At 57.7% G+C, this 25,011-nt stretch overlaps 1 protein-coding gene across 3 annotated transcripts in view; it reads right to left on the bottom strand.

Annotated features, from left to right (window-relative positions):
• The window catches only part of RGS12 (regulator of G protein signaling 12), a 134,918-nt gene extending 117,993 nt beyond the window's left edge, over positions 1 to 16,925 (bottom strand). For 2 of the 3 annotated variants that reach the window (XM_066386833.1, XM_066386835.1), the window contains exon 1: positions 16,818 to 16,925. The gene's annotated coding sequence lies outside the window, so the exon portion shown is untranslated. Of the gene's footprint in view, positions 1 to 2,473; positions 2,577 to 16,817 lie in introns of those variants that run through there. The other variant, XM_066386834.1, reaches the window with a different exon arrangement.
• Positions 16,926 to 25,011: the final 8,086 nt, after the last annotated feature.

The raw sequence follows: 25,011 nt of genomic DNA, 5'->3' as shown, positions 1-25,011 counted from the left end.
TCGCCTCAGACCACCACCCTCCCAGAGCGTGGCGAGCACCTCCGGAGCGGGGGCGGGAGGCGAGCACCCCCTGGGGCGGGGGCGGGAGGCGAGCACCTCCGGAGCGGGGGCGGGAGGCGAGCACCCCCTGGGGCGGGGCGGGAGGAGAGCACCTCCGGAGCGGGGGCGGGAGAGGAGCACCCCCTGGGGCGGGGCGGGAGGAGAGCACCTCCGGAGCGGGGGCGGGAGAGGAGCACCCCCTGGGGCGGGGCGGGAGGAGAGCACCTCCGGAGCGGGGGCGGGAGAGGAGCACCCCCTGGGGCGGGGCGGGAGGAGAGCACCTCCGGAGCGGGGGCGGAGAGGAGCACCCCCTGGGGCGGGGGCGGGAGGCGAGCACCCCCTGGGGCGGGGGCGGGAGGCGAGCACCCCCCCGGGGCGGGGGCGGGAGGCGAGCACCTCCGGAGCGGGGGCGGGAGGCGAGCACCTCCGGAGCGGGGGCGGGAGAGGAGCACCCCCTGGGGCGGGGCGGGAGGAGAGCACCTCCGGAGCGGGGGCGGGAGAGGAGCACCCCCTGGGGCGGGGCGGGAGGAGAGCACCTCCGGAGCGGGGGCGGAGAGGAGCACCCCCTGGGGCGGGGGCGGGAGGCGAGCACCCCCTGGGGCGGGGGCGGGAGGCGAGCACCCCCCGGGGCGGGGGCGGGAGGCGAGCACCTCCGGAGCGGGGGCGGGAGGCGAGCACCTCCGGAGCGGGGGCGGGAGAGGAGCACCCCCTGGGGCGGGGCGGGAGGCGAGCACCCCCTGGGGCGGGGGCGGGAGGCGAGCACCTCCGGAGCGGGGGCGGGAGGCGAGCACCCCCTGGGGCGGGGCGGGAGGCGAGCACCCCCCGGGGCGGGGGCGGGAGGCGAGCACCTCCGGAGCGGGGGCGGGAGGCGAGCACCTCCGGAGCGGGGGCGGGAGGCGAGCACCCCCTGGGGCGGGGCGGGAGGAGAGCACCCCCTGGGGCGGGGGCGGGAGGAGAGCACCCCCTGGGGCGGGGGCGGGAGGCGAGCACCCCCTGGGGCGGGGGCGGGAGGCGAGCACCCCCCGGGGCGGGGGCGGGAGGAGAGCACCCCCCGGGGCGGGGGCGGGAGGCGAGCACCCCCTGGAGCGGGGGCGGGAGGCGAGCACCTCCGGAGCGGGGGCGGGAGGCGAGCACCCCCCGGGGCGGGGGCGGGAGGCGAGCACCCCCTGGGGCAGGGGTGAGCAAAGCCCCAGGCCAATCAACAACAACCTGGATCAGCATAACTCAGAAGAGTGAAGGAATGAAAGGGAACCAAACAGCAGAAAGCTGACAAAATCCCACTGACATGTGTCCGAGCTCCCTGAAGTAAAGCTAGAGTCCCTCCTTCCCTATTCCCAAAACCTATCACCCCTTAACCCCTTAACCCCACTCCTCCAACCACAGCTGTCGGCCTAACCGCTGGTTCATCAGGCAACAGGTGTAAAGTCCCCCCGCCGTGTCTCTGAAGACATCCCAACCCAAAGAGCAGCAGAGTGCACGGTGAATTCCTCGCCACAACCAGGACCCTTACTAGGAGCACCGGAATGCCCGGGTCACAAAGGGTCTTCTGTCCCACCAAGGGTCTGAGTCTTCTGGCATGCTTGCCCGCACGTCTGCGGGAGAGTTTCTTATGGACACATCCTAGCAGAAAGACGCAGCCTTTATGTCTCACTGACCCACTGGCCTGCTGACAGCATATCCATGTACCTTCCTGGTCCAGTGCTGACCCCTGGTCCAGCAGCCTCTCACAGACTGCCGCAGCCTCTCACGTCAGCCATGGGGTGGCCTCCAACAACAAATTCAGGCTCTCCAGCAACCAGATCACCACGGTCACCTACATCTCAGAGGAGGTGAGTACCTTACATGAGGAAGGTACTCCTCAGGTGCACACAGGTGCCTAGCTGACACACCCAGGTCGTATCTCTGTGCTGCTCTGACCACGTTCCTGACCATGCCCACAGTGTCCAGAAGCAGGGCCACACACCGCTCCACTGCATGGCTGGTGTGCACTGCTCGCTGCCCTCTGCCCCGCCTACCTTGTCAAGTACCCAGCCATGTCCCTGCTGGACACCCACATGTGGACCAGGTCATGTTAGCCCATTATCCAGCCCAACAACGGCTTCTGGGAGCCGCTCACCCACTATGAGTTCCAGCTCTTTGGCAAGATTCCCTATGGGAGTGATCCCTGATACCCGCTGCTGATTCCACCGTGAGCCATGCCACCAGCTCCCACACCAGGGTCAGAGGTACAGACCTACTGTTGATCCTACACTGAGATCTGAACTTAAACATTCTACATTTGTGATACAGGAAAAAGCAGGCGATGCCTTGTTATCAGAGCAATAAAAAAGGGTGCTGTAACTTAAAAAACAAAAGAAAAGGCAGCAGAAGCAGCCCACAAAGCAAGTCTTTGGCCAACAGCAGCCAGGGTGCTGCCAACAACAACCTTACTGACCTGGGAAGTGGGTCTTCTGAGGCCACGGCCACCACGTGCGCTCGCAGGTAGATCCTCGCCCACCGTGGCTCTGGCCAACAGTGTGTGTGAGCCCCGGGACAGAGGACCCAGCGAGCCTCACGTAGGCTCCTGTCCACAGAAACTCTTGAGATAATAACAGCCGTTGTTATAAGCTGCGATGATCTACCCAAGCAATCATGATCTCACAGGCTAAATATGCCAACTCCATTTTGCAAACAAGGAAACCGAGGCTCGGGCACCTTGCCTGTGACCGTGCCTGTGACCTTGCCTGTGACCGTGCCTGTGACCTTGCCTGTGACCGTGCCTGTGACCGTGCCTGTGACCTTGCCTGTGACCGTGCCTGAGACCGTGCCTGTGACCGTGCCTGTGACCTTGCCTGAGACCGTGCCTGTGACCGTGCCTGTGACCTTGCCTGTGACCGTGCCTGAGACCGTGCCTGTGACCGTGCCTGTGACCTTGCCTGAGACCGTGCCTGTGACCGTGCCTGTGACCGTGCCTGAGACCGTGCCTGAGACCTTGCCTGTGACCGTGCCTGTGACCTTGCCTGTGACCGTGCCTGAGACCGTGCCTGTGACCGTGCCTGTGACCGTGCCTGAGACCGTGCCTGTGACCGTGCCTGAGACCGTGCCTGTGACCGTGCCTGTGACCGTGCCTGTGACCGTGCCTGTGACCGTGCCTGTGACCTTGCCTGTGACCGTGCCTGTGACCGTGCCTGAGATTGTGCCTGTGACCATGCCTGTGACCATGAGGACTCACACCAGGGCTACTTCAGCTGGGCTCTTCGGTTAGCCACACCCTGTCCACTCCCATCTATCAGCACACAAGCAATGCCTATGTAGAAGCTGACCTCTCTTGAAGTATTTCTGCTGACAAAAATTATTAACTTGGTTCTCAAAGACTCTATCTCAATTCCCTGGCCGCTTCATCTCCCAAATCTGAACACTAACATAAGTTTAGGAAGCATATATAAAATGTGCCCATTCAGCATTTTATTATACAGAGATTTTGTGTGGGTTTCTTAAAAATGTCAATTCTTGATGTTTTACCACTTCAAGCCCCAAGAAATCAACAGGCCACGCTGCAGGGCGAGTCAGCGGCCTTGGTCCGGCTCCAGGAGCACGGCTCCCTGCCCCCGCGGTCTAGGTCGCCGCCATGTAGCCATGCAACGAAAAGCAGCTCTTGGAATTAGGAAACGAGGAGAAAGAAGTAAGGGAGAGAAGAAATTAAAGACTAGCAACTTTGAGGTCATTTCATTTCTTTGAACACATCAGAAATTTTTATACACAATTATTACTCACAATCTAATAATGTTCAAAGAACTGGAATTCCGAAAATATACAGTGAAGAAATATAGTCATGCATCACATAAAGTTTGAAATGCTAGCCTTACACTCGTCCCCCTGAGCCCCCTCCCGGCCTGGCTGCAGAGGAAGAAGGGGCAGCCCCTGAAAGAAGGGCGCGCCCACAGCCCCCCAGCAGAAGGGCGCCGGGAACAGGATCCCTGCCCTGCTGCTTAAATATTTTATCGCAGTTACTGGTGTCCCCGCCTACAGAAGGCCTCACACCAGCCAGCATCTTTAACTCAGACCTTTTCCTTTTTTAATATGTAGAGAAGAAAGTCTTCTAGAGTTAGTAGAAAAGATAATATTCTAAGTTACAAAGGTCCGTTTCACTGGTTCAAAAATATTAATATACAGTTGACCCTTGAACAACGAGGGGGTTAGAGGCACCGAAAATCCACGTATAACTTTTGACTCCCCCCAAACTTAACTGCAGTCCCTTGATATCTGTGGGAAATTGGTTCTAGGACCCCCCACACGAGACACCAAAATCCGAGGAGGCTCAAGTCCCTCCTACAAAATTGCATGAAACCATGCAGCTGGCCCTCCACATCCGAGGATTCCCAACCATGGGTCAAAAATACTGTTTTCAGCCTGACCAATGGTGGCTCAGTGGATAGAGTGTCGACCTGGGACAATGAGGTTCCAGGTTCAAAACACTGAGGTCCCCACCTTGAGCACCAGCTCACCAGCTTGGGATCAACATGATCCCAACATCACTGGCTTAAGCCCAAAGGTCACTGGCTTGTAGCTCAAGGTCGCTGGCTTGAGCAAGGGGTCACAGCTCAGCTTGAACACCCTCTGCCCACCAAGGCATATATGAGAAGCAATTCATGAACAACTAAAGGTAACTCAACTACGAGTTGATGCTTCTCTTAAAAAAAAAAATACTGTTCTCGGCTCTGGCTGGTTGGCTCAGTGGTGGAGCGTCGGCCTGGCGTGCAGGAGTCCCAGGTTCGATTCCTGGCCAGGGCACACAGGAGAAGCGCCCATCTGCTTCTCCACCCCTCCCCCTCTCCTTCCTCTCTGACTCTCTCTTCCCCTCCCGCAGCCAAGGCTCCACTGGAGCAAAGTTTTCCCGGGTGCTGAGATGGCTCTGTAGCCTCTGCCTCAGGCGCTAGAATAGCTCTGATTGCGGCAGAGCATCGCCCCCTGGTGGGCAGAGCATCGCCCCTCCGGGGCGTCGCTCTGTTGCGACCAGAGCCACTCTAGCACCTGGGGCAGAGGCCAAGGAGCCATCCCCAGCGCCCAGGCCATCTTTGCTCCAATGGAGCCTCGGCTGTGGGAGGGGAAGAGAGAGACAGAGGAAGGAGAGGGGGAGGGGTGGAGAAGCAGATGGGCGCCTCTCCTGTGTGCCCTGGCCAGGAATCGAACCTGGGACCTCCACACGCCAGGCCGACGCTCCACCACTGAGCCAACCGGCCAGGGCCAAAAATACTGTTCTCAATCTGAGGTTGGTCGAATCCAAGGAAGGGAAACTCAGGGATGCTGAGGGCCGACTGGATTTACTGAAAACAATCTATGTCTAAGTGGGCCTGCACAGTTCACACCCGTGCTGTCCAAAGGTCACCTGCATTCCATGTTGATTCTAATCCTCTGTAATGTCAAGTTTACACCAAGCAAAATCCATAGGATAACAAGTTGAGAGAAACAAACGTGCACAAGCTCTTTCATCACTTGAAACTCATGGTTTTGTGAACCATATGCCATCAAAAAATATTAAAAAATTAATTTAAAAAATTAGTACAACCATTATGGAAGAAAGTATGATGGTTCCTCAAAAAATTAAGAATAGAACTACCATATGATCCAGCAATCGCTGGACCCCCAAAACTTGAAAACATTGGCACGTAAAGACACATGCACCCCCATGTTCATTGCAGTATTATTCACAGTGGCCAAGACATGGAAACCACCAAAGTGTCCTTCAATAGAGGACTGGATAAAGCAGCTGTGGTATATGTATACAATGCAATACTACTCAGCCGTAAGAAATGAAGACATAGTGACACTTACAACATGGATGGACGTTCAGAACATTATAGTGAAATAAGTAAATCAGAAAAAAACTAAGAACTGTATGATTCCACACATAGGTGGGATACAAAACTGAGACTAATGGACATAGATCAAAGTGCAGTGGTTACCAGGGGGAAGGAGGTGTGGGGGAGGGGGAGGGGACAGAGGGTGGGGGAAGGGTGTAAAAAAGGACAAATATAAGATGACAGGAAATGGTTTGACTCTGGGTGATGGGTACACAGCAATCAACAGTTCAAATGCTACATAAAATTTACCTGAAACCTATGTATTCTTTTTTTTTTTTTTTTTCTGAAGTTAAAAGTGGGGAGGCAGAGAGACAGACTCCCACATGCGCCCAACCGGGATCCACCCGGCATGCCCACCAGGAGGCGATGCTCTGCCCATCTGGGGCGTCGCTCTGTTGCAATCAGAGCCATTCTAGCGCCTGAGGCAGAGGCCATGGAGCCATCCTCAGCGCCCGGGCCAACTTTGCTCCAATGGAGCCTTGGCTGCAGGAGGGGAAGAGAGAGACAGAGAGGAAGGAGAGGGGGAGGGGTGGAGAAGCAGATGGGCGCTTCTCCTGTGTGCCCTGGCCGGGAATCAAACCTGGGACTTTCACACGCCGGGCTGATGCTCTACCACTGAGCCAACCGGCCAGGGCGAAATCTATGTATTCTTATTGATCAGTGTCACCCTGTCAAAGTTAATTTTCTAAATAAAATTTTTAAAAAATGAAATAAATAAAAATATAAGACTGCTGACAATTAGAAAGTGCACTCTATTTAATAGTGGCTGGGTCACACACAAGCACGAAGGGCAGTGCAGACACCTCAGCCTCAGAGGACAAAGACAGGCATCCACGTCCCACAAACCCCTGCCCCCAACAGCGTCCCTGGTCTGACTCAGGGACTTTTCCTGTCACTTCCCATCACTCTCCAGTGTTTTGGGCTTAACACAGACACTGACGTGGTGCATTCTGAAGTAACTTTATTCGTATCACATCCAGGGCACTTTCTGCACATGAAGGAACTGAAGAAAGGTCTCAATGAAGTCAAGAAGCTCGGCAGGAGGAAGGCAAGCAGACGTCCAGGTGGAAGGTGGTGGAGTGATTGCAGCAAAGATGGGGGCAGGAGACAGGGTGAGGGGACAGGCTGGGGGGCTTCCTGTCACCCGGCCACCCGCACAGCCAGCGGTCCAGCACTCGGCCTCTCCTCCCTGATGCCGTCTGGCCCATCCACACCCACCCCACCCTCCTGGCTCATCTTCCTTACCCACATCACCCGCGCATCCCCATGATGCTTCTCAAAAGACTCAGCCGTACCCCAGCTTGCCTTCCGAGGCCTCCCTCTCTGGGCCCCGGCCTAACCCCCCGTGCACCACAGGCAGGCCCGTGCTCACAGACGCATGGTCTCCCTGCTCGCTCGCTCACTGACTCACTCGGTGGCCACTGAGAACCTTCCACAGCAGAACCAGGGTGACCAGCAATGGTCCTGCCCCTGGGGGACAAGACAACGCAACAGGCCAGTAGCACTCCACAGAGACGGTGGGGGACACACAGGAAGCAGACAGCCCTGACTGCGTGAGGAACTGCTCTTCCCTGAACAGACCCTCCACTCCTCGCTGCTCGGTGGCTCAGCTCGGAGCCACCTCCTCCCAGAGACTCCCACTAACTCCTCCATCCTGATCCAACCCCAACAGCCCCACACAGCCCTGGGCCACACGCCCTGGCCGTGCCTGCTGTCCACTCGCCAGGGCAGGGACATCACCGTGCAGGCCTTCCACATCCTGCAGGGGCAGCGCTGTGGGCACACGTGGCACTGGCACACACACTGAGGACACGTGCAGGCTGTGGGGACACATGCAGACATCGAGCTGAGACAGGCTGTGGGGAAGCTGTGAGGCGATGAGCGGGGAGGGGCACCTGGCAGTCCCCAGGACGCGGGGAGGGCCTGTGCTGGGGGTCCACCTGCCAGGGGCTAAAACACACGAGGCCACGCGCCCCAGAAACCCTAATGACCCGGAAGCACCACACCAACCGGAAGCTCAGGGCCAGGAGCCCCGCTGGCTCCCACCCAGCCCCGCAACCAGGACTGAGCCCAAAGGGCTCAAAGAGGGGAGCAACCTACCCCCCAACCAGGGGGCAGCCTCCGCCAACGAGCTCTGGGCACCATGGGCACCAGCTGCTGAGACAGGAGAGCCGAGCTACCGCCTTTCAGGGTCTACAGCGGGTGGGTGTGAGGGCCTCTTTCTCATTCCAGAAACAAATTCGGGCTCCATAACCTTGAAATGCTGAAGGTTAAGCCATGGCAGCCTTCCCTTCCAGGTACTGGCTTTCCCTTTCTCTCTCTACTTAATATTTCTGTTTGCGGTTTTTAAACCTGAGACAATGGGACTATAAATAGAGTTCCCAGATTTAGCGAGCAAAATACAGGACACCTAAACTTGAATTTCAGATAAAAGATGAAAAACCCTCTAGTATAATTATGTCCCAAGTATCGCCAGCACATTTTATCTGGCAGATCTGTGAAGGGACAGGCAGGCTGCGTGTCCTGCAGCCCTCACCTGACTCAAGGTCCCTGCCCTTGCTGGTCTGGCTGGCTCCCTTTGTCCCACCTAGATGTCACCGCCACCCCCACAACCCCTCCCCAAAGCTTCACAACTGCTTCTCTGGGCAAAGCTGACGGCGGCAGGTCCAGGACAGGAGGGCAGGCCCAGCCCTGCGTCCCTCTGCCCTGCCTGACCACCCCTCAGCCACACCCCCAAACACCCAGGACGGGCCACCTAGGTGTGACTCACCCACCACATACAAATGTGGTCGTGCCCTACACGATTCACGGCAGTGCTGGCCTGTCCTTCGTCTGTGTTTTCACTGGGGCTGTCTCTCCGCCACCCCCAGGAACACAAGAAAACCCGCATGCACACGAAGCCCTGGGCCCCCACTTCAGCAAGCACCTGCGGGAGAAGTTGTGAGCCTCAGTCCTGCTCACAGGTGGCTGGCAGCAGAACCCCTCTGGAAACAAGGGAGGAGGGGTGGCCAGAGGAAGTCACATTAGTGAAAGCCCTGTCCCCTCCTTGAACCCACATGGCTCACCTCCTAGGTCCAGGCAGGAGATAACAATGGGCTGAGTGGTGGCCCCAACGACCCCAGATAGACCCTAATCCCCATAACCTGGAACTGGGACCTTATTTGGAAAAAGGGTCTTTGCAGATGGGATTAGAATACCTGAGATGGGAGATGACCCTGGATTATCCAGGTGGGTCCTGAATGCAATCACAGGGTCCTTATAAGAGGGAGGCAGAGGGAAGGTCAGGCACAGGGAGAGGCCATGTGGCCAGAGGAGAGGCAATGCAGCCCCCAGGAGCTGGAAGAGGTGGGAAGGACCCTCGCCCAGAGCCTCTGAGAGCACAGCCCTGCTCACACCCTGGTCTGGACTTCTGTTCTCTGCTGCTTTAAGCCGCCCAGCTCCTGGTGCTCTGTTACAGCAGCCTCGGGAAAGTTAGACAAGGGGTGGGCCCAGAGAACCGTCCTCCTCCCGGCCCCACGGCTCCTCCCTCGCAGCGAGGAAGCTGACCCACTGCTGACTGCTTAGCTCCACAGGAAGTCCTCAGGGCTGGACCCGGCCTGGTAGGGAACCTGGTGAACGGGGTCTCACCAGAGAAGGACCAGCACTGCTTCACACTGTGCGGTATCACAATCGAGCTGTTCCACACGGAATCGTTTCCCTTTCACCACACCCCAAACGGGATTCCTGTTGGCACTGAACTGGCACCTATGAGGTTGACATTTCCTGTTAACCCTCACCACAGCCTTGCTATTAACTATTTTATAGTCAGAAACTGCAGCACAGAGAAAGTCTGACCATGGTCAAACCAGGTAACAGGCTGAGGTACAGCAGGTGGTACCAGGAGGCAGTGACCTGCATCTCTGCCTCTCAGCCCTCCGCTGGAGCTCGAGGCCTCGTCAACTCGTGCCAAGCCCAGAGAGCATCCACCTCTGGGAAGTCAAAAAACAACAGACCCCAGTCCTCACCCCCACGTGGCTCACATCGGAGAAGGACAACGAAGAACGCAACGCCTCTACGCCCCGTGCTCATCAGCTCCTTCACGTAAGGAGACACCAAGCGCCTGTCAGGCCAGCCCTTAGAAGACCTGGCCCTTGGCTTTATCTTACTCAGGATGTGTTCAGGAAAAGCTCTCTTTTAGACTAGGGTAGCTCACTCCCTGATTACTTGAGTCTCCGGATGAGAAACAAGTAAATCTCAAAGATCAATGCCTGGGCACTAATCCAGACTAATCCCAGTTCATCAATGCCCTGCAAAGCCTCGTGCACTCCCCTTTCTTGCTTCAGTCAAGCTCCTACTTAAAGACGCGGAGAGCTACAAAGAGCAGGCAGACCCTGGGAAGGAGCCATCCCCTGAAAGAGGCTGCAAAGCACAAGACCATGTGCGTTCACACCAGTGACGAGCTCAAGCAGAAAGCCGAAGTCCTCCCAGCTCCGAGCTAGAGAAGGGTTTGGGCGTGGCAGGCTGCCTGGACCGAGGGGGACGTCGCAACACCTCAGGAGGAAGGGAGCTGGAGCGAGGGGAAGGCCTGACATCTTTTCACAAACTGAGCCTCGGTCCCTGGCCAGCCCCTGAGCTGCCTGCACAGGGAGAATCCAAGGAGCAGGAGGAGGCCGCTGGCAGGCCAGAGCACCAGAGGAGAGTCAGCAGAGATGTCAGTTTGAGTCCACAGTACAGGGGGTCCGGGGTTACGACAGCCTCGACATACAACTTTCCAGTTTACAATGCTCACTCCCGTAAAAACTTTAAAAAATTGAGACATGAGTGTTTTGGCTTTATGCTGTTAACATCGTACTTATGGACTACGTGGGCGAACTAGTTTGGCTGCGTGCGGGCAGAATAATACACAGTAGGACGGCGTACGAGTGAGGGAGTGGGCGTCCCCCATATGCTCACCTGCGCCACTTTAGACTGTTAAAAGCGCAAGTGTTCCATTTGTGTTGGTTTGGTGACTTTTTGTCCCCTATTATGGCTCCTAAATGAAAGAGTTTTCAGATGGCAGTGCTTCAAAGAGAAAGTCATCACGATGGATGTCACAGAGCCACTGGCATCACACGGAGAGGAACTGTCTGCTAAGGATCTCACTCAGCTGGAGAAGCAGCTGATTGAAGAGGAAGAGGTAGAAACCTCAGAACCCAAGAGATTTCCTAACAAGGGTTTGGCAGAAGGTTTTCCTACGGTAGAGGATGGGCTGGCAACATTTCAGGCTGAGGACCCCAGCGATGACAGATTCAGTAAGGTCTACAGAGCTGTATGGATTGGATGCCTTGCAGTGCTATAGGCAGGTTTTAGAAGAGAAGACATCATCAACCTTCCAGACTAGCCTGGAACAATTCTCTAAGAAGGGAGAGAGGTCTGCAGCAGATCCTGTACCCTCTACATCAGCTGCTTCTCGAGATGAAACACCTGTCGTACAGGTAGAATCATCTCCAGCGTCTCCTGCTTGCTCCTTAGACAATCCTGATTCCCCTGACCCAGTGTCTCCAGCACCTTCTGCAGGTTCTCCTGCCTCTCCAGCTTCCTCCTCCCAATAGGTCCCTCTCTCCCACCTTGCAATGCCCCTTCCTGTGTGCCAGGCAACCACAGGAATAAAGGAAAGGAATTGTTTTTACACTCACTTTTTGTCATATTTTCTGTTAATACAGTACAGTGTACAATACAGTATATTTATGTCCTTTTTCTGTGGCTTAGTTGTGTTTCTATGTTCTAGATTATGATTTTACAACTGTGTTAGGACAGGTTAAGTGACTTAGGCTAGGGTGTGTTAAATCTGGGTTAAATCACTAGCGTAGGAACAGAACTGTGTTGTAACCTAAGGAACCCTTGTATCTTCCAGAACACAAAAATCAACCCTCTTCACAAAGAGAGTCACTGCAATGAACCATCTACTGCACCCAGTACACAAGCAAATATTACTAGAGTTCAAAGACACAAGATGTGACCCACAGTCAAGAGAAAAGGTCAACAGAGATGGATCCTGAGATAATCCAGAAATTGAAATGAGCAAATAAGAACTTTAAAGCAGCTAATAAAGTGGGATCAAGGATTTAATGGAAAATATGGTCACAATACACAGATGGCGTATCTCCGTAGAGAAACTGTAGAAGGAGGTGAAGAGAGACTAGTTTTCATCAGATAGGCAACGGAGCTGGTGGTCACCAACCCCAAAAAGTAAAGAACAAGTGATTTATCAGACTGGAAGCTTAAGGCAGGCTTCTTTCCTGGGACACCTTTTCTAGGGTGACTCCAGCCTCTGCTCCAGGGCAAAGCCGGGAAACCACAGGCCCTTCCGGACACAGGGGGGGCAGCACCCAGGACAGACCCTGCCCACGGCACAGGGAAGGGGCACGCGATGGGGCTCTCCTCAGCACAGAACGGGACAGCCCCAGTCCTTTCGGAAACAGTCAGGAGCACTGTGGTAGCTGAAGGGTGGGCCTCACAGACATCAGGTCCTAGCCCCTGGAACTCTAAGTATCACCGTACAGGGACTTTGCAGATGTGACTAACTTAAGGACCCTGACACGGGAGGGTTCCTCGGTTACACAGGTGTCCTTACAGGAGGAAGGTGGGGAGAGTGGAAGACAAGAGAAAGACAGAATGCAACCATGAAAGAAGGGGCGCTGGGCGCTGGGCCGGACGGCCGAGGGCAAGGACTAAGGACAGCCGCCAGGAGCTGAAACCGACAGGAGCAGCCCCCACCGAGGTTCCGGCCCGCGAGACCCAGGTCCAAGTCTGGCCAGAACTGCACGGGAGTAAGTTCCTGCTGTCCAAGCCCCCAAGTGGGTGAATGTTTCAGCAGCCACAGGAAAGTCACACAAGTGCTAACTGAAAAGTAAAATGCTTACAGGAGTGCCACCAAATTCAGAGCAAATAACACTCTGGCTGGCTGTTGGGTGTGCTCTCCTCACAGTACTGTGGGGTCATAACTAACATGCTTTCTCCTTCATCCTGACTCCTGTCAGAAGGTAAAATCAGAGAGGGACAGGCTGTTGCCTTCTGCTGTGGAGTGCAGGCTGTGGGCAGAGAGCCTGGCTTCCACGCATTACTCCTTCACTGTCTTGCTCCTGAAACGGGAGCTGCCCGCCTCCTGACCTCGCAGTCCCTGCCCCAGAGTGGGGCCATGTCGTCAGCCCGCACCAGCCCCTCACTGCCCCCTGCCTGGCCGCTGACGCCTTCCTCTCCGATGCCTTTACTCTAGCAAGGGGAGAGGAGGCCACCCCACACCCCAAGGCCCACGAGCCTCCAGTCCCCTCCTCTGCTGCGCAGGCTGGCTCCGTGCGCCTGCCCTCCCGACCCACCCCACCACCACCCTGGACGCTCCGGCCACCGTCACCGTCTTCCCCTGCTCGCTCCAGAGCCCGAGCCCACAGCCTGCCCTCCCGACCCACCCCACCACCACCCTGGACGCTCCGGCCACCGTCACCGTCTTCCCCTGCTCGCTCCAGAGCCCGAGCCCACAGCCTGCCCTCCCGACCCACCCCACCACCACCCTGGACGCTCCGGCCACCGTCACCGTCTTCCCCTGCTCGCTCCAGAGCCCGAGCCCACAGCCTGCCTTCAGCCTTCCTCTCCGGTGGCCTCCTCTGCTCCCCACAGTCACCTAGGTCGGGAATGCCTCAGCGAGGCTCCTCCAAAGAGCACCCCTGAAGCTGAGGTCCTATGCTGGGAACTTCATGCCCATTGGCTTCGGCCCTCAAAGCCACTAGGTAAGGAGGCATTTTTATGAAACGTCATACTGAGACAGCCATATTTCTAGAGTAAAACTCGCCTGGCCTGTGGTGGGACAGTGGATAGTGTCAACCTGGAATGCTGAGGTCACTGGTTCAACACCCTGGGCTTGCCCGGTCAAGGCACATATGACAAGCAAGCAATGAACACCTAAAGTGAAGCAACTATGAGTTGATACTTCTCGTTCTCCCACCTCTCTCTCTGTAAAGTCAATAAATAAAATCTTTAAAATAAAAAAATAAAGTAAAACTCGTCGGCTCCTGCTGTCACCCTCCCTCCACTGCCCATTCTAGGCTGTCCCCCACCCCTCTTCTCAGCGTCAGCCCTGTCTCTCCAGCTCCTCCACACTTCCCTCCCTGTCCCCCAGACCACCCACAGGGGACTGCTTGCTCTTCCATCCTGCTCTCAGGGAAGCCTGTGGTCCCTGTCCTGCACGCCACAGCTTCACAGGTGCCCTGCGATACAGCAGGCTGCAACCACGCAGATAACCACCACTACCTACCCTGAGCACCCCAGGCAGATCCACTCATGATCTGCCTCAAGGCTGGTCCCATTACCAACCCCATCCACCAACGAGGAAACCAGGGCACAAAGGGGTCACCTGCCCAAGGGCACATCACTGGAAAGTGAACAGGCTGGTGCCAGGCCATGCCCACTCTGGGGCCTCAGTCCACATCCCACAACTCAGGGCTGCTCCATCTACACCCCACAACTCAGGGACCATGCTCTGTCTACGCCCCACAATCCAGGGACTACTTCTACACCCCACAACTCTGAGGCTGTTCTCTGTCTACACCCCACAACTCAGGGACACTCCACACCACCCCGGTGCTCTCTCTACACCTCACAACTCAGGAACCGCTCTCTGTTTACACCCCACAGTTCAGGGACCACTCTGTCTAGACCCCACAACTCAGGGACCATGCTGTCTACACCCCACAACTCAGGGACCACTCTGTCGATACCCCACAACTCAGGGACCGTGCTGTCTACACTCTACAACTCAAGGACTGTGCTGTCTACACCCCACAACTCAGGGGCGCTCTCTGTCGATACCCCATAACTCAGGGACCGTGCTGTCTACACCCCACAACTCAGGGGCACTCTCTGTCGACACCCCATAACTCAGGGACCGTGCTGTCTACACCCCACAACTTAGGGGCGCTCTGTCTATACCCCACAACTCAGGGACTGTGCTGTCTACACCCCACAACTCAGGGACCGTGTTGTCTACACCCCACAACTCAGGGGCGCTCTCTGTCTACACCCCACAACTCAGGGACCACTGTCTACACCCCACAACTCAGGGGCGCTCTCTGTCTACACCCCACAACTCAGGGACCACTGTCTACACCCCACAACTCAGGGGCGCTCTCTGTCGATACCCCACAACTCAGGGACCGTGCTGTCTACACCCCACAACTCAGGGGCACTCTCTGTCGACACCCCACAACTCAGGGACCGTGCTGTCTACACCCCACAACTCAGGGGCGCTCTCTGTCGATACCCCACAACTCAGGGACCGTGCTGTCTACACCCCACAACTCAGGGGCGCTCTCTGTCGATACCCCACAACTCAGGGACCGTGCTGTCTACACTCTACAACTCAGGGGCACTCTCTGTCGATACCCCACAACTCAGGGGCGCTCTCTGTCTACACCCCACAACTCAGGGACCGTGCTGTCTACACTCTACAACTCAGGGGCACTCTCTGTCGATACCCCACAACTCAGGGGCGCTCTCTGTCTACACCCCACAACTCAGGGACCGTGCTGTCTACACCCCACAACTCAGGGACCGTGCTGTCTACACCCCACAACTCAGGGACCACTGTCTACACCCCACAACTCAGGGGCGCTCTCTGTCGATACCCCACAACTCAGGGACCGTGCTGTCTACACCCCACAACTTAGGGGCGCTCTGTCTATACCCCACAACTCAGGGACTGTGCTGTCTACACCCCACAACTCAGGGACCGTGTTGTCTACACCCCACAACTCAGGGGCGCTCTCTGTCTACACCCCACAACTCAGGGACCACTGTCTACACCCCACAACTCAGGGGCGCTCTCTGTCTACACCCCACAACTCAGGGACCACTGTCTACACCCCACAACTCAGGGGCGCTCTCTGTCGATACCCCACAACTCAGGGACCGTGCTGTCTACACCCCACAACTCAGGGGCACTCTCTGTCGATACCCCACAACTCAGGGACCGTGCTGTCTACACCCCACAACTCAGGGGCGCTCTCTGTCGATACCCCACAACTCAGGGACCGTGTTGTCTACACCCCACAACTCAGGGGCGCTCTCTGTCGATACCCCACAACTCAGGGACCGTGCTGTCTACACCCCACAACTCAGGGACCACTGTCTACACCCCACAACTCAGGGGCGCTCTCTGTCTACACCCCACAACTCAGGGACCGTGCTGTCTACACTCTACAACTCAGGGGCACTCTCTGTCGATACCCCACAACTCAGGGGCGCTCTCTGTCTACACCCCACAACTCAGGGACCGTGCTGTCTACACCCCACAACTCAGGGACCGTGCTGTCTACACCCCACAACTCAGGGACCACTGTCTACACCCCACAACTCAGGGGCGCTCTCTGTCGATACCCCACAACTCAGGGACCGTGCTGTCTACACCCCACAACTCAGGGGCGCTCTCTGTCTACACCCCACAACTCAGGGCCCTGTCTCCCCCGACCACCCTGAGCCGGGCCCCGGCGGCACAAGCGGCAGTTCAAGTCCGGAGCTGAGGTCCCCGGCGACGCCGCTGCCCACACAATGCGGCGCCTGTGAAGTCCGGCCCGGAAACCCCGGAAACCAGGACCCCCGCCGGCGGCGAGCGGGCGCGGTGGGCACGGCCGCGGGGTCGACCGACCCGGTCCAACCCGGTCCGACCCGGCCCGTCTGGGCCCGCCCGGGATCACGCCGGCCTCGCGGCGACCCACGGCCGGGCCCACGACAAGTCCCCGGAGTCGGGCCGGGAACAAAAGGAGCGGGGCTGGCGGCCGGGCGCGGAGCGAAGCGGGGGTCTCCGAGGAGCCGGCGGCCCCGCACCCCTCCGCCGAGCCGGGCGGGGTAGGGCCTCGGGGGGCGCGAGCGCGCGCCCAGAAGGGAAAGAAAGCGGAGGCGGGGCGGCCCCGAGCCCGGCCCGCAACCTACCGGCCGCTCTCCGCCCGCCGCGTCCGCGTCCGCGCTGTCCGCGCGCCCAACGGTCGCCGGAGCCGGAGCCGCCCGGGGCAGGGGCGTGGCCCGGGAGGGGCGTGGCCCGGGCCTGAGGGGCGGGTCCTGGGAGGGGTCGACGGGGTGGGCCGCCCGGGGGCCTGGGCGTGGCTGAGTGTGGCCTGCGAGCGAGGCAGGGGGCGTGGCCCCCACCGGCGTGGGCGTCTCAGGAGGAGGCCGCAAAGCTTAGCCGAACCCTCCGGGGGCGGAGCCCACAGGGGAGAGAAACTGGACGCGCCGCCCGGCCTCTAGGGGCGGGGCATCCGGGGACCGTGGTAGAAAGAAATGAGGGCGGGGCCTCAATATTGGGGGCGGATCTGGTGGGACGAGGGGCTCACAGGCCGGGGGCGGGACTTCCGCTGCCCGAGCCGCGGCGGCTGATCCAGCTCTCCCCGTGCAAGTTCTGCACACGCACCCCGCCCTCGGTTCCCTCCTCCGGACAGCCGCCTCTGCCTCCTCCGGAGGCCCTCCTGGGTTACCTCTCCGCCTCCCGCTGTCTTCTTTCCCCGCAATCACTATTTCTTTGGAAATTCCGTCCCCTTTTGTCAGTGGCCTGGCAGTATTTTCAGGAAACAGGCCACGTGGCGTTTACTGGACAATCTAAGTGCAAGTGCAGCGCTCCTGGCTAGTCAGGGCCTGGTGGCTCCAGCCCCGCCACTGGCTGGAACAGTCAGTCGGAGAACCTAAGTTGTACTTCGTGTGCTTTCCGGTGCTTTCCACATGACAGCTGGGCAGTTTTGTTTTACCACCTGGAAGGTTGTCAGTATGCATCTTCCCCCTGTATTTGCACATAAAATACCTCGACCTTGTTATGGAATGTGGAACTGGCCTTTGTAGATGAGCGCTCCTCAGAGGACAGGAAAGAGACTCTGAAGCTCAGGGGACATTGTCTCTACAACAGCACTACCATGGACATGTGTCATGCCCCCCTCCCCCAAACAAAAACACCTTATGTGCGATGTTGTTACAAGATGTGGCCTCTGGGAGGTCATTAGATCATGATGGTGGAGCCCCTGGTGAATGGGATTAGTGCCAAAGAGACCCCCAGAGAGTGCCCAGGTCCCTTCCACCTTTGTGAGGTGACAGATGTTAACAGTCTACGAACTGGGGAGTGGGCTCTCACCAGACACCAAATCTGCGGCCGACTCCCAGCCTCCAGAACTCTGAGAGATGAGTTTCTATTGTTTCTAAGCGCCCCAGCCCACCCTGTTTGGTATTTCTGTTGTATCACTGGGACAGGCTGGGGCAAGCACCCACACCCACCCCTGCTGTACGAAGTTCAGGGCAGGAGGGCCAGTCAGCGGCCACTGCTCCTTTCTGATCACAGGGCACATGCCTGCGTCCCGCCCCCTGGAATTGTCTTGTCTTCTCTAGCCTTGTCCCAGCCACCTCCTTAGCTCGGAACTTTTTTCTTCCTCTTCTCGTTTGCCCCCCCCCATCCCATCCCCCGACCTTCCTCTGCTCCTTCTTGCCTGTGCCGCCTTCTCTCCTGGACTTATCCCTCTTTAAACACATCACTCACAGCCTGTCCATTCTCCAAACTGCGTGCCCTGGGGACTCGGGTGCAACCCTTCTGTCTACTTTCCTCTTCTGAGTGTGTCGCCTGCTTTGTTTGACCTCAAGGATACCCCTTCCCCCTTCCCTCCCCCCTTCCCCCTTCCCTCCCCCCTCCCTCTTTCCCTCCCCCCCCTCCTTCCCTCCCCCCTCCCCCCTTCTTTCCCCCCCTCCGTTTTGGCAGCTTTTCCTTATTAGCTCCTTTGTTATGACTTCTGGTCCCAGGAGGAAACACATGGCATTCTCAAATGGGGAAACCTGAGAAGAGCCCAGTAAAGCCTGGATCTTTAGGGAAACCAGAGGGCTGGTTCAGAGCTGAACAGAAACAGCAGGGAGGACACAGACCACCACCTCTAGGGCGGAGAGATTGGGGGCAGCATAGAGTTTAGGGAACCCAGAGAGAGGAGGTATGGGGGGAGAGAAAGGGGAAAGAGAGAGAGTGAGGGACAGGGGGGAGTAAGGGGGGGAGAGAGAGGTGGCACTCACATACTTCTCTGGTGTCCACTCCCTCTGTCACATGGGTGCCACCAGGTCAGCTTCCCCAGCCCCTGCTCCACCTGTGGGGCATCAGCAAAGGGACACCCCATACCACCCCAGCAGATGCCTGCTCACCCCTGCCTTGCACCTCGCATCTCCAGCCATTTTCCCAGCGCCCGGCTTCAGCCTGAGGCCTCCAACACCTTCTTGCCTGGCATAGCCAGCCACCAACCTAGTTACCACCTCACTGGCCACTACAGAGCCAAGGCCTGGTGCCAAGAGCATCCCTCACGCTGGATGCACCCACCACCAATCACCCTCCAAGGTAGGTGTGTGCCACCCATTTTCCAGATGGAGACTGAGGCTCGAGCAAGGTCCTGCAGCAGCGCCCCACTAAGCAGCGGAGCTGGGATTTGGCTCCCAAAGCCTGACGCAGCTCCATGGCACCCCCCGCTTTCGTGCCCTGGACCACCAGCTGGAAGGGCCTCCCGGACCCAGCATCTCCTGCCCAGTGGCACCCACTGCCAGCCTGGAGGGCCGAGGCACTCTCCCCCTCCCCCGAGTTGGTGCCCTTCTGTTCCCTGTCTTGTCTTGGCAGGACTGCTGAAAGGCCACCTGCTCCCACACCTGCTGGCTACCTCCTCGCCTGTCAGGGCTCGGCTCAAGTATCACACGCCACACACCCCCACCCAGGCGGGAAGGAGCTCGTCCCACGCACTCCGCAGACCCATGCACACACCTGTCACCATCCTGTCACTCCGTAAGGAGGTCAAGTTCACAGCTGTCTCAAGCCCCCCACATTGGAGCTCCTGGACAGGAAGGAGCCCCTTTCATGGGACACTTCTGAGCTCCCCCCTGTGCCAGCCGCCACGAGCTAGGCTCGAGGACACGACGTCCAGGGCTCCAAGAACTCGTGGCAGACCAGCCTGGACGGTGTGATGGCCCGCGGGGGGCGAGCCGTTGGAGAAACCAGCAGGGTCACTTGGGAAAGGTTTGGGAACCCTATGCGAGGAGAATGGGCAGATTTGTGTTTCCAGAGGAGCCCTTGGCTCTGTGGAGGGAACGGACAACAGAGAGAGCCACTGGGAGGGACACTGGGGGACAGAGAAAGTGACCAGCCTCGGAGAGGGACAGTGTGCCCTGGGAAAGGAGCCATAGTGGACTTGAGAGGCTGGAGCGGGTGGTGTGGGCAGGCGAGGGGGTGGGGACCCTGGAGCAAGGACCAGAGGAAGGCGAGGTCCCCAGAGCACTGGGGCAGCCTGAGGACAAAGGGCTTCGATGTGGCTGAGGGCCCACCCAGGCCCAGCTCACACCCTGCCCCATCCGTAATGCTCCAGCCCCAAGCTCCCCTTATAAGGCCTTTCTGTGGGGAGCAAGACCTCCCCTACCTGAATACCTGCCAAGCCCACCGGCTGTAGCCCCCCATCCCCCGTGTTTTGGAACTCATTAGAATCAGTGAACAAATGAAACAAATCAAATGAAGCGTCACTGTTATTAACCAGGAGGCATGAGAGTAATTATTGATAAATTGAACAGAGCACTGTATTACTAAATAGAATTCAGGCTAACCAGGGACACTGTCACCAAATAGAATAGGTGTTCATTAAATAGACCCTATTGTTACAGAGCAGAATGTGTACTAACTAACCAGCCCACTTTGTTCCTACAATGGGACCTACTTCACTTTTCCTGGGGCCCCGAGAAGAAGTACCAGGGGAAGCTGGTGGCCCAGGATGAGGTGGGCCCACTGGCAGGCCAACCTCAGGCACGTTCGTTATCCCTGGGGGCCGGCGTGAAGGTGACCCTCTTGTGCGGGCCCGCCTTGGAAATGTTCAGCCTGTCAAACCACCCGCACACGCTGGGACAGCCTTGTTCCCGCTGGAAAAGTCCCTGTTTGGAGAGGGTTTCCCTTCCACAGAAGATACACAGACATGAAATACATCGGAACGCTCCCCTCACAAGAGGAAAAGGACAATGTGATAAATCCCCGAACGTGGCATTTTTGAGTCCCCTGAGCAATGACCGCGATCCTGAGTGCTTCACTCTCCAGGGGATACAGTGCGCTTTGCCATCCAAGGTTCACTTTCCTGGCCACTCAGGGAGCAGGACATTCCAGAACTCGCCTCATTATAGATGAGGATTTGGAAGAAAGGAGTGATCCATCTCTTAACACGGTGAACATCCCTGTTGTCCCCAAATGTGTGCCCACACATGCTACTGGCCAGGCCCTCGCCCAGCATGTCCCAGGCCAAGGCCACGTCCTGCAGAGGTGGAGCTCCCGGTTCTGTGCAGAATTCCTTCTGGCAGGACTCGCACCGACGGTCACCACCAATTAGGCGCCTGCTGGGTACCAGACAGAACGCTGAGTGCTGTGCCCTCCCTGACTTTTCAATCCCCGCATAACCCCGCCCATGACGACACCGAGGCTCAGGGAGGAGACTGAGGCTCAGGGAGACACGTGCACGGCCTAACCCAGGGATCCCCAAACTTTTTACACAGGGGGCCAGTTCACTGTCCCTCAGACCGTTGGAGGGCCGGACTAAAAAAAAAACTATGAACAAATCATATGCACACTGCACATATCTTATTTTAAAGTAAAAAAAAAAAACAAAATGGGAATGAATACAATATTTAAAATAAAGAACAAGTAAATTTAAATCAACAAACTGACCAGTATTTCAATGGGAACTATGCCCCTCTCACTGACCACCAATGAAAGAGGTGCCCTTTCTGGAAGTGTGGCGGGGCCGGATAAATGGCCTCAGGGGGCCACATGTGGCCCGCGGGCCGTAGTTTGGGGACCCCTGGCCTAACCCTTCCCTGCGTGCGGGGCCCCAGCCTGGCCTCCTGCCTCCCTGAGCTGGCTCCGGGCCAGGGGGCGGCAGGGGACTGGGAAGCGAGGCTCACTGTCCCGGAGGAGGAAGGAGGGTGTGGCTGGCCAGAGGGGCCGCCGTGGCTGTTGTGTGCCCTCCTCTGTCTAAAAACAGGAGACAGGCCTTGGCCAGTGGTAGAGCGTCGGCCTGGCGTGCGGAAGTCCCGGGTTCGATTCCCGGCCAGGGCACACAGGAGATGCGCCCATCTGCTTCTCCACCCCCTCCCCCTCCTTCCTCTCTGTCTCTCTCTTCCCCTCCCGCAGCCAAGGCTCCATTGGGGCAAAGATGGCCCGGGCGCTGGGGATGGCTCCTTGGCCTCTGCCCCAGGCACTAGAGTGGCTCTGGTCAGGACAGAGCGATGCCCCAGATAGGCAGAGCATCGCCCCCTGGTGGGCGTGCCGGGTGGATCCCGGTCGGGCGTATGTGGGAGTCTGTCTGACTGCCTCCCCGTTTCCAGCTTCAGAAAAATACAAAATAAATAAATAAATAAAAACAGGAGACAGACCATCTAGAGCTGAGCTCCATGTCCCCAGGGCCGCCCGGCAGACAGGTGGGGCGGGACAGGGCGGCAGGAGTCTGAAGGTCAGTTTCCTTCTCAGTCTGCACACGGCAGGGTTGCGAGGAGGTGAGCCACAGGACAGGATCAGGGCTCTTGTACGTGCACCCTCAGCCCTGGCAGGGAAGAGCCAGGGTCGGTCTGCGTCCGGGTGACAGGAGAGCCCAAGAGTAGGGTAAGGAGCTGTGACAATGGAGGTGAGACCTGGTCCCCGGAGAGAGCAGGAGGAGTCGGCGAGAGGTTCTCCAGGGTCTCCTGCTGCGGGGCCCACCAGCTCGGGGAGGAGGGGCTGCCTCCTCTGTGTCCCGTGCCCACCGCAGAGGGGACACGAGGGACCCGGTGTGGCCCGGGCGGCCGAGCCCATTCCACATCCTCAGTCTACGGGCACGAGGGATGCCTCGGTGCCCACTGCAGAGGGGACACGAGGGACCCGGTGTGGCCCGGGTGGCCGAGCCCATTCCACATCCTCGGTCTACGGGCACGAGGGATGCCTCGGTGCCCACGGACCACGTGTGGCGCCAGCTCGTTGACCTGTCACCCCCGGGAGCAGAGGGTTCAGAACAGGGACAGAAGTGGGCCCAGGTTCTGAACAAGGACAGAAGTGGGCCCAGGTTCTGAACAAGGACAGAAGTGGGCCCAGGTTCTGCAGGCCTAGGGAGGAGGGGGGGCCCCCACCCAAAGGACCCACAAAAGCACCCACAGAGATCCCAGGCCCCTCAGTCCTCTTCCTCTCCCCACCCAGCCCTCGACCTGCAGGGGTCACAAAAGGGGTGCCCGGCTGGGATGTGGTATGAGGGGAGGGGGCGTGGGGGGCCGCCAGCATCCAGCAGGCCGAGGGCAGGGGGAGGGGACAGGAGGGCTAGACTTGACTTTAGTATGGAATTCTGATCAATAGGTTAAACTTAAGAGCATGGATTTGAACTAATTTTTTTTTTTTTTTATTGATTTTAGCAAAAGAGGATAGTTGAGACAGACAGATAAAAACATTGATCTGTTCCTGTATGTGCCCTGACTGGGGATCGAACCGGCAACCTCTGAGCTTCAGGACGACACTCTAAACAACTGAGTGGATTTGGACTAATTCTGAACGGACACTCTATTGGCTGCTTGAGTGATGGAAACTGCCTTTTATGAAGAGTGAGCAGAAAATCCAAAGGTCAGTCAGAAGTTTTGAGGGCCAGGGGAAGTCTGCCCACAGCATCAGAGAAAACAGAGAAAGCTTCCTTCTGGTTGTATCATGAGAAATGCTTTTCAATGCACCAACCACGTACGAATAGATGTTCCAGACTGCTGGGTAAAAAGTGCAACCTTGGTCCCTTCTAGGGGGACCAAGTGTCCTGGTTTGCCTGGGCGTCTCAGGATGTTAGCATCCAACGTCCTGCTCCCCTGGTCCCAGGCACACTGGGAGGTTGGTCACCCCACTTCTGATGGACTTCACAAGTAACCGGGGAGATACCCCAGGCTTCACACTAAAAGGGATTCGGCCTCTTCACCACGTTTCCTGTTCATCTTCTCTGAGAGCCGGCGCCCAGCGGCTGATGTGCCGGGTGCGTTGGCCTGGGCCCACCCTGGCAGGACACCCTCCGGACGCTGCTCGTGTGCAGCAAAGCTCCCGTCCCCTCCTGAGAACGAACAGAGAGGCCCATGGAGGCCAGCTCCCCACGCTGGGTGCTCCCGAGACAGGAGACCTTGGAGTCCTCCTGAGCACTGTCCTCGCCCTCCAGGGACGGTCACAGGGCAGACCCCAAGAGGAAGGGCGGCCCCCGGGGCCCCAGGCTGGGCAGGACCCGCCCAGGAGAGATATGAAGACAAGCCGTCTCCCTCTCTCTCTCCAACTGCATTTATTTTTTAAACGTGAGACAATCAACCTTGCTTACTTGTTTACCATTTTCCATTTCTGGTGAGCGTTCTCAAATGTTATTAATAGCAATCAACATACTAAATGGCTGGAACGCAGAATCCATTTGAAATTGGTTCTGTTTTCCCTGTGAAGACGGCGATTCGTTGTTACGGGGGTCGGGGGGAGGAGTTTGCTATTTTGCTGGCCTCTTCCAGTGCAGCTTGAATCTTGTATAAATTAAACCTAACTAGCCCTGGTTGGTTGGCTCAGCGGTAGAGTGTTGCCCTGGTGTGTGAAAGTCCTGGGTTCGATTCCGGGCCAGGACACACAGGAGAAGCACCCATCAGCTTCTCCACTCTTCCCCCTCTCCTTCCTCTCTGTCTCTCTTCTCCCCTCCCCTCCATTGGAGCAAAGTTGGCTCTGGCACTGAGGATGGCTCCATGGCCTCCACCTCAGGCGCTAGAACGGCTCTGGTTGCAACGGAGCAAAGCCCCAGATGGGCAGAGCATTGTCCCCTGGTGGGCATGCCGGGTGGATCCCAGTCAGGTCACGTGCATGCAGGAGTCTGTTTGACTGCCTCCCTGCTTCTCACTTCAGTAAAATACAAAAAAAAAAAATTAAACCTAACTGCTTTCACAAGCATTTCATTGAATTCTTTTCACATTTCTGAGGGTGACGATAAGCTCAGACCTGATGCCTGTTTCATGCAGACGCTGCACCTTTGGGCAGACGGAGAAACCATCCAGCAGAGGCTTTGAATGATTTCCGCAGCACGTCACCCCTGTTGGCAGCCTCACAGCCAGGCTCCCAGTAACAACTCCAGGCTTTGGGTCC

Source organism: Saccopteryx leptura, chromosome 5 (genome assembly GCF_036850995.1).
Source record: "Saccopteryx leptura isolate mSacLep1 chromosome 5, mSacLep1_pri_phased_curated, whole genome shotgun sequence".
Classification (NCBI taxonomy): domain Eukaryota; kingdom Metazoa; phylum Chordata; class Mammalia; order Chiroptera; family Emballonuridae; genus Saccopteryx; species Saccopteryx leptura.
This window is presented reverse-complemented; position numbering and strand designations above follow the sequence as displayed.